The following is a 14,261-nucleotide window of genomic DNA, read 5'->3' as shown; positions in this document are numbered from 1 at the left end:
ATGGCATTATCTTCACAGAAAGGCACTTCCTACAGAGTACATAGGATCTGCAATCCAGTGAGTTAGCAGTAAGATTTTTAGTATCCTTAGCACTGATAGTTCTCTTTTGTGCATTATTTTGGATTTTCTTGATTTTCATTCTTCCATTCCGTTTTAGCCCTATAATCAGTCTTGAGCCATGGAACATTTTCTTCTTTTAAGATTTGCTCAATAGAGTGGCTTTGGAAGAAGAATTTTTATTAGCATTTCACAGCAATTTTATTTTATCTTTAGTTTATGGTTCAGTATAAATTAATTCTTGGTTAAGGCACTGTGTGGCTCCATGGGACATTTTGACATGCCTTACATATTAATCACTCAAAATTTCCAGCCAAGCTTCCTTCTTTCTCCTTTTTTTATTTAATACATAAAAATCTCTTTCAAGACAAAGTCCATGACTGTTTGAGTATTTGCGCCAAGAAGATACGGGTCCCAGGTATCAGAGGCATTTCCAGGTGTTACACTGCATTCCAGGCAGTTCTGAGCAACCATTTGAAAACAGCAGGTTATGTTTCATTACTGTTTGATTGATATTGACTTTTCAGAAAAAAAAAAGAAAAAAAAAATCATGTACAGCATTTGTTATTCAGAAGGACTAAGCAGCAAAAATATGGTTTGTATCTTTTAAATCTCAAGCTGCATAATAAGCATTGAAGATGAAAATTACTCAGTAGTGACTAGTTTCTGAATTACTTAACTATATATGTAACCACCTCTGCCTCCATAGTACTACATACAGACTTCCCATCATCATGAGGTGACAAAAATGAAAGCAGACTGAAGAAAGGAGAGGAGGAAAAAAAAAATCATCAGATTTTCTACCCTAGTCCAAATCAGAGAATGTCTTGAAATTCCTATACATTGTGGAGCCTTCTGCCTCTCCATCTGCAAGAAAATTTTAATGGAAACAGTACTTCTATTTATTTTCTGTCTACCAGGGGAAAGGGGACATATTAGGACTTCTAGAATAATAACTAGTTCTAGTACCAACTAGATGAATCTGTAGCCAACAGCACAAAAATAGCATTACTTTCCCAAGTACTTCAGTCCCAGTATTTATTACTGAGACAGGGTTACCCATACTGATGATGAAGTTGAATAGATTTTGCCATTAATTTGTTCAGTCTCTATTTAAACTCATTAAGCATACATTTATTTTTGTATGCATAATACACAAACAATGTTGTACATTATATACACAACACACAGCTAAGGAATTTCAAATCAAGCATCGCCTTTCAGTTTTAATATGCTCCATGAAAAGGAGGAATCAAAGATTATTGGTTTACCTAGGACAGCTCTGGATTCCTCAAAAGCCTATCATCATTTTATTTATAGCTCCCTTCAGCAAAATATTTCTGAGCTCATAAAAGTTTAATATTCTAATAATTATAATATTTCTAATATTCTAATAATTCAGAAATCAGTAGAAGTACTGAGAGGCTATACAGCCTGACTACTTAGTCTTTATTTTCTAGTAATACTCTAAAACTTACTTTAGCTAATAGAAGTTACCACATTGAGCTGACAACTACCTTGACTCTATGCAACACCGTTCCAGTTACAAACAGTGCTTGTGAATATTTAGCTCATATTACATATTTCTTGTGAAAGTTCTAGTTACAAACACCTAGCAATAATGCAGCAGTAAAACCTGACAAATGAATGCAGGGGGGTCCTTCACCAAAAAAGCAGGTTTCATTCTGAAGCATGCAAATGGTGTCTAAGGGCAAATTTACTACAAATGAGAGGGCAGGAGAAGGAAAAGCATTGAAGCTGATCTTGCCTTTGAGCAGTGTGGACTACTGGATCAATGGCTATCATTAGTAGAGGGCCTGCAAAAGAAGCTAGCTGCCACTGTGCTGAAATATGACCTGTGTCAGGTAGCACCACACGTACATGCAGAGAACTTTAAGTTCAAAATTGGAAAACAAGAAAAGCAAAAGAAGATGTCTAAGCTAAAAAGCAACACAACTAGAATTTTGTGTAGTTGACGAGTTTTTAGACAAGAGTGACTGCTTTCTACAGCAGAAGTGAAACTGGAGTTCATTTAAACACTAATTTTTGGAAAATTCAGCCAGTTATGGTACTTGGGAATCGTAGAACAGAGAAAATTTCTGCATAAACTTCTTTGTCAGTTAAGGGCATTAAGAGTCCCTTTGATTCAACTTAAATTCCCATTGAATCACAGTTTATTTTGAACAGGTTATTCTTTCAGCTCATCTAAATAAAATCTTTTCCGTTTCACAAAACAATGAATCTGCCAACCTCCGCAAATGCACCACTTGCTCTGGTTGAATTGCTTGTCACACCTGAAAACCCTCCCTAAAACTGTTCATATTTTTAACACCATAGCACAATCACAAAACACTGAATGTACAGATCACATGTGCACATCCATGGAACTAATAAGATCCAAAAAATATTTCAAGGCTATTACCTGCATGCAGTTGCAAAATGTTTTTGTCTCTTAAGGCACTGAAGAAGTAAAATCAGACTGTTTCTGAATGCCAGATGACTTCACGCATAACAGCACTGTCTAGAAAACTCTCTAGAGAATTGGATTTCTGATAGTTTCATCACTGTGCAATCATCATTATACGAGATAATCCCCTTACACTAAAAAGCTGTGGTCAGAATAGACAAGACAAAAGGGAAAAAAGAGAAAGAAGAACAAAAAGAAATGCCCAGAGTTAGACAGGACAGGGTATTTCAAATTCTATTCTATCCAATATCCAGATAACACAACACACATAAATAGCGTGCGAACACACATTGTTACTGATTCTTGTTTAAGGACCATCTTCCCCCTTTCAAGCAACAACACTTAGGAATATCTGATTTAAAAGTCCAAAAATACAGAAGATAATTTTCTCTGTAAATTCAGACCTTTTGTTCTAAAAAAACAAAACTGACAAGTGGGAAAAATATTAGGATCCAAATTCTCTCTCAGATTCATACCCCGTCCAGACAGCAGTCCTCTAGTATGTGAGGCACTGCAGAAGGTATCTGCTGCGACCAAAATAACTAAAAAGCAACTACTGAAATCTATAGAGGAAAAGAAGACAATAATCTGAAACAGATTACAGATCTGTGATCCAATACCAATAAAAATGAAGGATGAAATCCTTACATGTACTTTGCAATATATTTCTAGTGAAAAACTAGACGTCTTTTTTTTTTTCACAAGAAAATAGGTGTAGATTTGCTTGCATACTAGAAAAGTCTATAATCTTGTAAAATTATCTTCCTTCCATGATGCATGGCGCTAGGATAATGAAGAGCTCTTAATTTGCCTTTAGAGAGAAGGGAATTTCTGTTAAACCCCTCCCGCATCGGTAGCAACATCATGTCACTTCCCACCTTCTTTTTTTCCATTCTCCACTTGCCCCAGCCCAGCAATCACTGACAACCTGTCTTCAGCTGTCAACTCCTTTCTCCTCAGTGCCCTAGAGCCTCATAGAAAATAGGCCTAGAAACACCTGGCAATGTGGTAAACAAGTTAGCAAGTCCAAACACATGGATATGGTTGCTTTGATATTTTCTGAGGAAAGATTTTTCACCAAGATTTTTCTGAAAGCAACAGCAACACAGCTGACAGCAGTGTCTTCTTGCTCATACAGCTCCTGAAATATTTCTTTAGAGCAGTAAATCATAAATGAAATGGATGATTCATTACTGCTTTTTTAATTATTATTATTTAATGCTTTCATCTCCACCAGAATTTGTGCATGGGATCGCTATGTAGCTTTGGAGACTGCTATGCAGTTAAAATAAAAAGAAATGCAATATTTGACAATTAACTGCTGCATTCAGTGAGAGATCATTTTTACTACAGTCCTCTGCCCCATCAAATCCACAGTTCTCTTACTTCAGGTGCTGGCCATCCTGCAGATATTCAATGCTTGGCAACAAATCTCATTCCCAGAGTTTGCTTTTATGCTCAGAATCACTAGAACATCCACTTTAAAATAAACGTCGTCCTTGTTTAAGATGGAATAGAGTTAATTTTCTTCCTAGTAGCTGGCATGGTGCTGTATTTTGGAATTTAGGATATAAATAGTGGTGGCAACGTGCTGATGCTTTGTTTGGTGCAAAGCAGTGCTTACACAGAGCCATAGATGTTTCACATCCTCATACTGCCCTGCCAGCGAGGAGTTGGTTGCACAAAGAGCTGGGAGGGGACAGAGCCAGGACAGCCGACCTTAAGTGGCCAAAGGGATGTCCCATAGCATAACGTGTCATAAACCTGGGGGAGGCGGCTCAGGGTGCCACTTCTCAGGGACTGGATGGGTCAGCAGGTGGTGAGCAACTGCATCATGCATCACTTGTTTTGTGTATATTCTTTTATCATTTTTATTAATTTCCCTTCCTTTTCTGTTCCTATATCTATCCAGCTCTAAGGAAACAAGGTCATTTTTGTGGAGAAAGAACGAAATACAAAGATCAGAGGTACGTCTTATCCTCATCAGCTTTATACTTTTATTGTTTGAATTTTACCAGAAACGGATACTGAATTTTTTTTTTTTGGTTCTTGTTCCTGAAACCATAAGGTACACTTGAGGCAACATTTCTGCTGCAGTAACGAGAAAGCAACAACAACAAGATCCATGATTCCAGGAATTTGAGATTCATGTGTGGAAGGTTCTGTAACTGACAAAAATGGAAGACTAAACCTAACAATTTGGGGAGATGTCCACTCAAGAGCGAATATAATTTATGTGGGTTCAAAGTTCTAAGAAAACAAGCAACAATCAGTTTAGTTTTTTTTTAAATAAATCAAAACAAGATGGTAAAGAGAAATTTTCTATTTCATCATGTTTATCCATAAATATTAGTAGCCTGATTGCAGGCTACAAATAAAGAATGTATTTCTTTAGCAAGCCACTTAAAGGTAAGATTTAGTACCACCTCTCTTTCATACACTTATTTCATTCCTTCTTTCACTTTTAAATCGTTATTTTTGGGTAGAAGAGGTTTTTGTTGTGTTCAAAAAAAGAAAGCCTCAAAATATAAAAATTACTTTTACTAGAAAGCTAATGACTGCACTATAACTCAGATTTCCTTTGGCTGTCACATTAGGGAGAAAGAGTTATGAAACTTCATGCTTTTATACATTTTGTTGAGTTTGCAATCCTGGTTAAAGGACAGAGCAAATTCTCAGGTGCTAAACATCAGATTGCTTATTGGAACAGCTGCTGCACCGAGCTGAGTAAGCAGGACATGCAAGGAGGGACATTGGCTAGGCTGGTTTTTGACCAGCTTCAGTGCTAACGCTTACAAATTAAAAAGAAATATCTTACGATTAGAATATTATTGCTGTTTTCCTTCTACTAAAAGCATAGACACAAGTGTTATTTTTGCATCTCTTACACTTGGTTACACTGTTTTTATCTCATGCTGGTTAGGCTCAGCTGTGTGTATTTTATGTCTTATTCTCCAAGCTGTAAACCCTACTTCAAGCTAGGGAGTGGAAATGCAAATCTTTTTTCTTTTGAGGACCAGGGAAATACACTGGGGTAAAGCTGTGTTCTCCTCTTCCAGAAGAAAAAATATACAACACCACTAGGTCAGGAAATCCTCCAAAGTACAGATTTTCATCTTTGAATACAAGATGGAAAAAAAGAAAAATCCCTCATTTTATGGGGAGTGGGCCGAGAACGTTAAATACCATGAACTAATGCTGATTAAAATTTAGATTACTCAAGATTCAGACTTTTTAACTTCCAAAAATGGATCTAAGTTTCTCTGGTTGACTTTGATGTTGAATTGAATAACTTCCTTGGGAATAGGCTAGGCTGATCAACAGTTAGGTGCCCTGTGATGGAAACAAGATTAATATTATGGCAAACAATGGATTTTGGCTGCCAACGGAGAAGAAGGGCAGTGCATCTTTCACTGCAGACCCTCTCTATGCTGGCAAGCTCTGCAAGCAGGCAGGAATTCCTGAAGTAAGAAAGCATGATTCTGCAGAGAAGGCTCCATTAGATCCTTCATGAATACCCTTTCCCACTCCCTTTCTCACCTTCTCATTTTCAGGCTTTATTTCCTTAACCTTTGATTTCACTCTCACTTTTTGTGCATTTTTCTTAACTTGTTTCTTTTTCTTTCTTTTTTTCTTTATTTTTTCTTTATTTTTTTTTTTTTCCCATCTACTGAAGCAGGGGTTCAGTTCCTTAATAAAAGGACTCTTATTAACTTTATTAAGAGAGCCACTCCCGAGATCCACTAATTTTGAACAATGATTTACTGAGAAAGTCAGCTTCTGTTTCCAGCAGGTTCCAATTCAAGTGAGAAGCCTGGAGGAAACAGGCACATTGCAGCATCTGATTAAAGCCTTTCATTACTTAGATTCATGCATGGTCAGCTGGTGAAAAATCTTTAATAGAAAGTAAGCTGAAACAAAACTAAGAAGTTTATTTACTAACAACTCAAGCACAAAAACAAACATTCAAATTCTGTAACAGGAATTCTAACAATCCTATGGATAAGTTGAAAACTCTCCTAACATGTATTTTTCTCCCCAGCAGTAAATGGGTGTCCACGTTCTATACAAAAATCTTCATGTTTCAATAATTAGTGCAAGATAATTATTTGGAGATCAGCAGATACCTTCCATACCTTTCCACCACAATTAACAATAAGCAAGTACAAAAACATTCAAAGCTTGATTTATGAAAGTCCAACAGTGTTCTAATAAACATCCAGGATGTGGTCAAACCATTCCCTATCCACCAGCTGAGGTAGAACTCCTGCATTTTGAGTTACCACTTCTTCTCTTCTTCATTCAAGAAGGAAACTTGCTAATCAGTGTCTTGATTCATAAGTTTGATACTTCATATAATCTGAATATATCAATATTCTCCTTCTGCCTCCTAAGCTCTCAGATTCTCAGATTTCTTGCCCTTTTAACAACCCACTCAAAGATTTAATCTCCCAGGTGCTTCCTGTTTGCAGATTGTGGAGCAATAAACAGCAACATCAGCAAGTACGCAAGTTAGCATACTAGCAAGTTATGTCGTGCTAGTCAGGAATCTAGACAACAGGTCTGAGAGCAAAAAAAAGGATGTTATTTATGTACATTGTTCTGAAAACTTTGTACAGAGTTATGATTATATTTGGCAGTGGTGGAAAATATCTGAACCTAGAGCTAATTCACAAAAAAATATTCAGTAACTGTTCTGACTACTGTTAAGCCGCCCTTGGGCCATTTAGCTTCAGAATGAGTTATGCAGGAAACATAGGAGAGTCATATTAAGTGTTTTCTGAGCAGTTTTAAATAGGTCCATACCCATATCCCTATGCTTACAAAGTAAGTCTCTTATCAAAGTAAGCGTATGCTTACTTTCCCATATAATTAGTTTAGTAAAACACAATTTCAAGATCATACTTCGGTGCCTGCTTTGCAGCTGAAAGATACTTAATATCTAATGCTATTGGAAAGCTGACTGAAATGGTCAGGAACATAGAAACTTTTTGAAGTTGATGCTGGGCACCTGGTTTCTCATAACCTGTGAAAAGCTTAATGCAAGCACCTCCAAATTAACATATTTTCCTCCGTTTGATTTCTATGGTCCTCACTGTGTTTCCTAATGAGACAATCTTGCAAGTCTTGAAAACTCTGAGGGTCTCCAAAGATTTTTTTTTTTTTTGCTATGTTTCATTTTAGAGGCGAGTCAAGTGTTGGTGTGCAGGAACAGGCGGCTCCCTCCAACTTCTTTTCCAGACTGCTTAAGAGCCCTTAGTTCTTATTTTTCTTGTTATTTACTTTCCAAGGTCAGACCACCCACCTTTGTCCTCAATGCTGACTTCTGTTTGAAGAGGTTCACCAACCTAAGTGAATAATGTTGAAATCTGTATGGTGCAAAATGGAACCCCACTGTAATTTCCTACACAATCTATTTTCTTTTTCAAAGCATACCATCCACCAAGACTGTTTAGATTTGTACAGATATAAGGGCCTAAAGCATACCCTTTCCTACAAATCTTTGTTTGGAAAGGTATATACTTTTTTCCTTTTCCTCCCAAGATACCGGAGAGAAATATATGCAAATATGTGAAAAGAAAATAGGGCTGTCTTCCTGAATCTGCCTGCAAGCTGTTGTGACAATGATATGCTGTTATTACTCAGCATATTCCTCCTGGAACGGATTGAATTTCTAAACTGATTAAAGTCTCTGCTATGAAAAGGGCACAGACCCCAGCTTAGAATCCAGCCAGGAATCTTCAGAAATTGTCCCTACAGCAGCTTCATGCAAAAAACAGCAGACTCATGTAGCATAGTTATTTCTAATGGAAAATGTCTCAAAAACATAGAAATTGACATAACAGTCAAAGGGGTTGGGAGGAGCCTCTCCAGAAGTTCCTGGCAAAGCATAGAAAAGCAAATTTCTCTGCTCCTTCAAAGTGAACGTGGGAGGTGGGGGTGAGAGTCTGAAGCAGACGGTCCACAGGAAGAATTTAGCACAATATAATATATATTCATTCTTTTGGGAGTTTTTCTGAGTGTGACTTTGCACTGCAACAAGATGAACTACTATTGTGGTACAGTTCAAATTTACACAAATCAGTACAGGTGTCAGTAAAGAAATCATAATTCAATACTTGCCTAGGCTAAAAGGTTGCCAATAGAGCTTGCCCAGATAGGAAATTAATGCTAGGTGAGCTAGGACACAAATTTATATCATACATTTTGTGAAGCTGAAAGGTGAAAGCAGCTTACCTTAAGTGGAAAAGACCTTATGCCCTACTAAAGGTAGAGAAGACTACACTGCACTTGCTCTTCTCAGTAAGTACCTAGATGATTTGGTAGTAAAGAATAGCTCATATACTGGGAATCCCTAACTAACTTCAGTTATATTCTGTATAACAGATATCCTGTCTAAACAGAAAATGGAAAAATGAGTAGTAACTTCAGAGTATTCAACCCGATCATACAAAAAAAGCATAAAGTTTAGATTTGTTCAGACTTTATCAGTCCACTTAAACTACTTACTTGCTACATGTCATTTCATTTTTCACTAACAAATCCTGGAGCATAAATTTCAAAGGTCTCCAAGATCTCTCTCCCTCAATTTGTTTGCTGCCGTAGTTTGGCATTATTTAGCACCAATGTGTGCTGGCCCTGTAGCTCTTTTCTTCACCTTTAACATAAATTATCAAAGAAGGTAACAAAATACAAGTTGATCAGTCTCTCTAGTTTAATTTAACAAGGCAGGTCATAAAGGCTTTGTTCCTTGACCAGCCATGCCAAAGTGCTGCTTTCACATATTAATGTGACACAACTTGTACAGTCATAATTACTTTGACAAGATAAAGGGAATTAGTTAAAACTTAATTAAAACTACACGCCTTACAACTTTGACACTGTACATATTTAGTAACTTTACTTCTTTATTCCTGGTTTATCAAAAGGGGAAGGGTCCACATGAATCTTCCTGGTATTACAAGTGCATCAATTAAGAAAGAAAATTAAACACTGATCATAAATAACCAGATAAGAAACAAAACTGAAAGGAGACAAGTACTCCGATTCATGGCCAGTAATGAGTTTTCCCACTGATACCCACATACTAAAGAAGCAATAAAGCAACTCCTCTTCCAAGGGAAGAAATGATCAGTGCAGTGCCTGTGTCGCATTACTGGGAGACCTTTCAAAATAGGCATTACTAAATAGCACCATGAAAAATAGAAAAAGGGCTTGTATTTTCATGTTACAAATAAGGGGAACCAAAAGGAAACAACAGCACTGTATGGTTTATCATTACACTTTAAAGCTTAGTGGAAAACAGCTTAGTGGAAAACACAGAGTGATACAATTTGTACATTTAATCCTATGCTGTATACTGTAACAAGCCAACAACATCTAGTTGCGACTTGCTTTAGCAATCACTCAACTTTTCTATAAAGAATTCAGCTATGCAGATGTTGTTTGTTCCCAGCTTCTTTTTCCTGCTAGGCACTTCCCCGAGGGCAGGGCCATTTTCTTGTGCTGCAAGCACTCACCAGTATCAGAACAAAACATTACCCTTTCAGGTTTTGGCTGCAGAATAATCTCTTCTGCTATTGTAGAAGTCACATGCTATTTCTAGCGCAGATATTTTCAATATGGCTCCACGTTCTCAGGTTCCCACCAATTGGGCATTATTAATTATCTCAGCAACTTTATGGGATCCTCATTTCAAAATCTTAATAAAGATGTATGTCTCGAAGCATTTATTTACCCTTGTTCACTAAAAGGAAATAATGACAACTAATGGAAAAGAGGAGAAAGCAAAAGCAGAAAGACTTACTGCCTCAGTGGCATAATGGAATGTTTCTTGATTGAAGTTGTGGCTTATCTTTCACCTTGGCACCAGTGGTACCCCATGAGCTCTGTCTCTAAAGAGGCTTTGCAGCTGTTTAAAATCTGTCTCTAGTATGTTTCTAATGAGCAGTGAAACAGTTACCAGCATTGACATTTACAGTATAACTAGGTATCAGCATTAATACTGCTGACATGAATGGGCCCATCACATGTATCAGAGCTATTGTTTCAGGTCCCCGCACCCAGTGCCTGTTCTCAAGCCAAACAACCAGAGCTTCATTTCAATACTAGGGCAGAAAACAGACCGGCATGGAGAAGAGGGTGACTGCTCCAAAGAAGCCTCTCTGTTCTGACGTAGATCAGATCAGCGCAATCAGACCTTCACTGCTGTATCCTGAGGCTGGAAGGTGTGTATCCTGGAACAGTGCCAAAACATCTAAAAATCCTGGAATTTAATGGCATTCAAAGGCAAAATTTATACACTTTTCTGGTTTTCTTTGCAAGGGTGTGCTGCGGAAACAGACAGTTCGCCCAACTCTCAGACTTACCCCGCAGCCTGACTCGAGCTCTGACTGCTTTGTAGTGACTGCAGCTTCATACAAGCAGCCACGAGCAAGATTAAAACTACCTCGTTCAAGTGCCACTGATTATGTAGATTCAGCAGCAGAACGTGGCATCACTGTCCTCCTCATTTAGCTAGTACTTCAAGGCTGAGCCTTAGTGTGAGCTGCCATGACCATCCAGGTACAGCACCCATACATTTCTACAGAAAGCTAATGCAGATGAGTAGCCCTTCGAAGCAGAGACATAATAATAGTGATCTGTTTCTTCTTCTCACATGACACAAAGTAGCTTCACAAGAATCAGAAAAGCGTGCAGCTTTTTTTTTTTTTTTTTTTTTTTTTTTTAAATTATCTTTCTACCCAATATTTTGACATTTATTCCAAGATTTTTTGGTCTCCAAGTACACTGTATAAACATTTATTTAAGAGTGTTCCACCTTTTCTGGCTGCAGAAACAGGAGGAATTACGTGAAATAGAGCCCAGAGATTTTAAGACAGAATTAGCATCTCACAACTCATAAGACTAAAAATAATTAAAGTGAGAAGTAATCCAATCAATAAAGCATAATCCCTTCTCTCACAACCTGGGTGAGCCACAATGCAGCCATTCCAACTAGGTCACGTCTACACATCAGTAAGACTGTATCTATCTAGATACTGCATTCCTGTGATTAAAAAAGTTACGTGTCTGCATACTTTCCAAAGTATATGTTCTATATGAGTGTAATGCCATCATAGATGTTGAAATATTGACAAGCTAAAGCTTTATACTAATTTAGAAAAGCTTTGTCCTTACAGTAGTTAAGCAAGTAGAAGCAATAAAAACAGTTTTCAGATATAGCAGACTGGCTCTCAGGAAAAGGAAACTGCTCAGTGGTACAAGATATTACTGTCTGCACTTGTTTACGTTACCCACCTGCCAGAGGTAACTGTCTGGACAGCAGAGACAACAAAAACAAGCAGCTCCAATCTGCAGCTGACTCTATTAACACAGGTCTGTCTTCACTAGCAGTTTAAGTAAATACACCAGAATGTAAACTGGAACACCCATAGCAAAAATGCATGTTACTTTCTGCTGCCTTTGCTCACCTATAGCAATTGGATAGCACAAAACATTAAAGGTAGAAATACCTTGTCTCATTTCAGAAAAGTCCAGGCATGTGAGCCTGAGTAGAATCAGATAGCTGAACTCAACATACCTGGCTCAGAGCCGTGCCAGCACATGTCCATCATGTATCATGCACTCAACAAATTTAGAACATTTCTTAGCTAGTTACAACTCAATTAGCACTGGAATTGTTATCCTGCAAGTTGCACATAAACAGATTTTTTTTTTTTTAAATGAAGCACGGTCTACATTGAGCTCTCCAGGTAGGCATCCCTAGTGACTAACAAAATCATCAACAACTCAATTCAAATGAGAATATTTATATAGACTAAAATACACACTTTTAGGCAATCCTATGGCAACCACTGGGATCTGCACATTTATAAAATAGTGAAAATCTTTTGGCACCATATCATCTGCAAATCTGAAAGATGTGAAAATGTCTTTCATTCCCCAGCAGTAATGCATCAACTGCAACATTGACAAAAATGTTTCAGACACCAAATTCTTTGAAAGGTATAAATATCAAGAGCAGGAATAAAATGATAGAAAGGAATGTTTAGGGCTGTAGCAAGGTATGGATACACTGAAGACTGGGACACATAAAAAAAGTCCAAATTAAATTTTGTGTTTTTAATTTATGAAACGTCTCCATTTTGAGCTGCTGCACATGGTGTTATTTACTCAATGAAAGCCATAGTAACAAAATAGGCATTCATAACAACACAACACAGAGTTGAAAAAATTCAGAAAATCAAGTATATCTACTAAGCAGTCAAAACTGCAGAAGATACAAAATACTTTCTGAATAGAAACACGACATTGTCAGTGGATACGTGAGGAATAGAAATATACACATAAGCCACGTAAACAAGGGAAATTTTTTGAGCTTCAATCTTCCAACCCACCAAGTTCAAAGCACTTACTGGAACTACTTCCCCACCATTTTGTGAACCAAATCACCCTGATCCATGAATCACAACTCCTCTGACTGCTGAGAACCTACCCAAATACTCTGCAGCCTGTGAAGTTCTGCATCCCCCTATGCTTTCATCTAGAGATCTATAGCAAGGCTCTCACATGTTGTTTAGATTGTAACCAGAGTGAAAACCTCCAAGAACTGTCAGAGGAATCCTCCCTTGCACCCCTCCAAATAAAGCCCAGTCCAGTTCTCCATCTCCAGCCGTAGTTCCTAACACAGGAGAGCAGGTCAGCCTGGCCACCACCAGCAACTTTCCCCTCTCACTGGGGATCTCAGAAGTTTGGGTTAAGTATCTTAAAAGTACTTGCTTGCTCACTCTGTCTTTACCACTTGCTTCCGCCCTACTGGCCATGAAGTTCTGCAAGCCCTAAATCCTTACTGTTCCAGAAGATGCTCTTTTGGATTTTCCTTGGCTTTAAATATCTCTTTCTACAGTGTGATAATTCTCCTGGGCCCTCTCTCCACTTTTTCTCCTCTAAGCAGTTCCAGTGCTGCCTACATGCCTTATACCTATTCCTTCCTTTCTGATTGGAATGGTTTAACCTCACAGGCAGCTCAGCCCCACATAGCCTCTCACTCTCTCCTAAATGGGATGGGGAAGAGAATTGGGGAGGTAAAAGTGTGACAGCTCATGGATTGAGATAAAGGCAGTTTACCTAGTAAAGCAAAAGCTGCATACACAAGAAAAGCAAAACAAGAAATTAATTTGTTGCTTCCCATCATGGTTTCTTGGGAAGACAAACGCCATTGCTCTGAACACTTCTCCCCTCATTTTTTCTGCAAAGCCGTTATTGCTGAGCATAACAACATAGGGTATGGGCCATCTCTTTGGGTCTGTTGGGGGCAGTTGTCTTGGCTGTGCCCTTTCCCTGCTCCTTGTTCAAGCCCAGCTCCTTATTGGCAGGGCAGCAGGAGGAGCTGACAAAGTCCTTGGCTCTGTGTGAGCACTGATCAGCAGCAAATGAAACATCAATGTGCTGTCATCATTATTCTCATCAAAAATCCAAAACACAGCATTAGACAAGCCTCTACGAATAAAATTAACTCTGTCCCATCCAAAACTAGGACACCATTTTAATAGTCTTTTTCCTCACTGCACTCTATCTTTTGCATTACTGAGTCCCGGCAGATTAGAGGAACTGCATTTCCTTGTTTAGGAGCTGTTTAATTTTCTCGAAGAAAAGCACTTGTTTAGTTTCTTGTAATCTTCTTCTGCATGTTTTCATTAAAAAAAAAAAAAAAAAAAAAAAAAAAAAAAAAAAA

At 37.9% G+C, this 14,261-nt stretch overlaps 1 long non-coding RNA gene across 1 annotated transcript in view; it reads right to left on the bottom strand.

Annotated features, from left to right (window-relative positions):
- Nucleotides 1-10,651: 10,651 nt before the first annotated feature.
- The window catches only part of LOC122179531, a 32,604-nt gene continuing 28,994 nt past the window's right edge, over nt 10,652-14,261 (bottom strand). The window contains exon 3 of the long non-coding RNA XR_006178723.1: nt 10,652-10,761. This is a non-coding gene — a long non-coding RNA (uncharacterized LOC122179531). The remainder of the gene's footprint in view (nt 10,762-14,261) is intronic.

The sequence above is a fragment of the Lagopus leucura genome, unplaced genomic scaffold (genome assembly GCF_019238085.1).
Source record: "Lagopus leucura isolate 7727_CA_CO unplaced genomic scaffold, USGS_WTPT01 Super-Scaffold_100004, whole genome shotgun sequence".
NCBI classification, from domain to species: Eukaryota; Metazoa; Chordata; class Aves; order Galliformes; family Phasianidae; genus Lagopus; species Lagopus leucura.
This window is presented reverse-complemented; position numbering and strand designations above follow the sequence as displayed.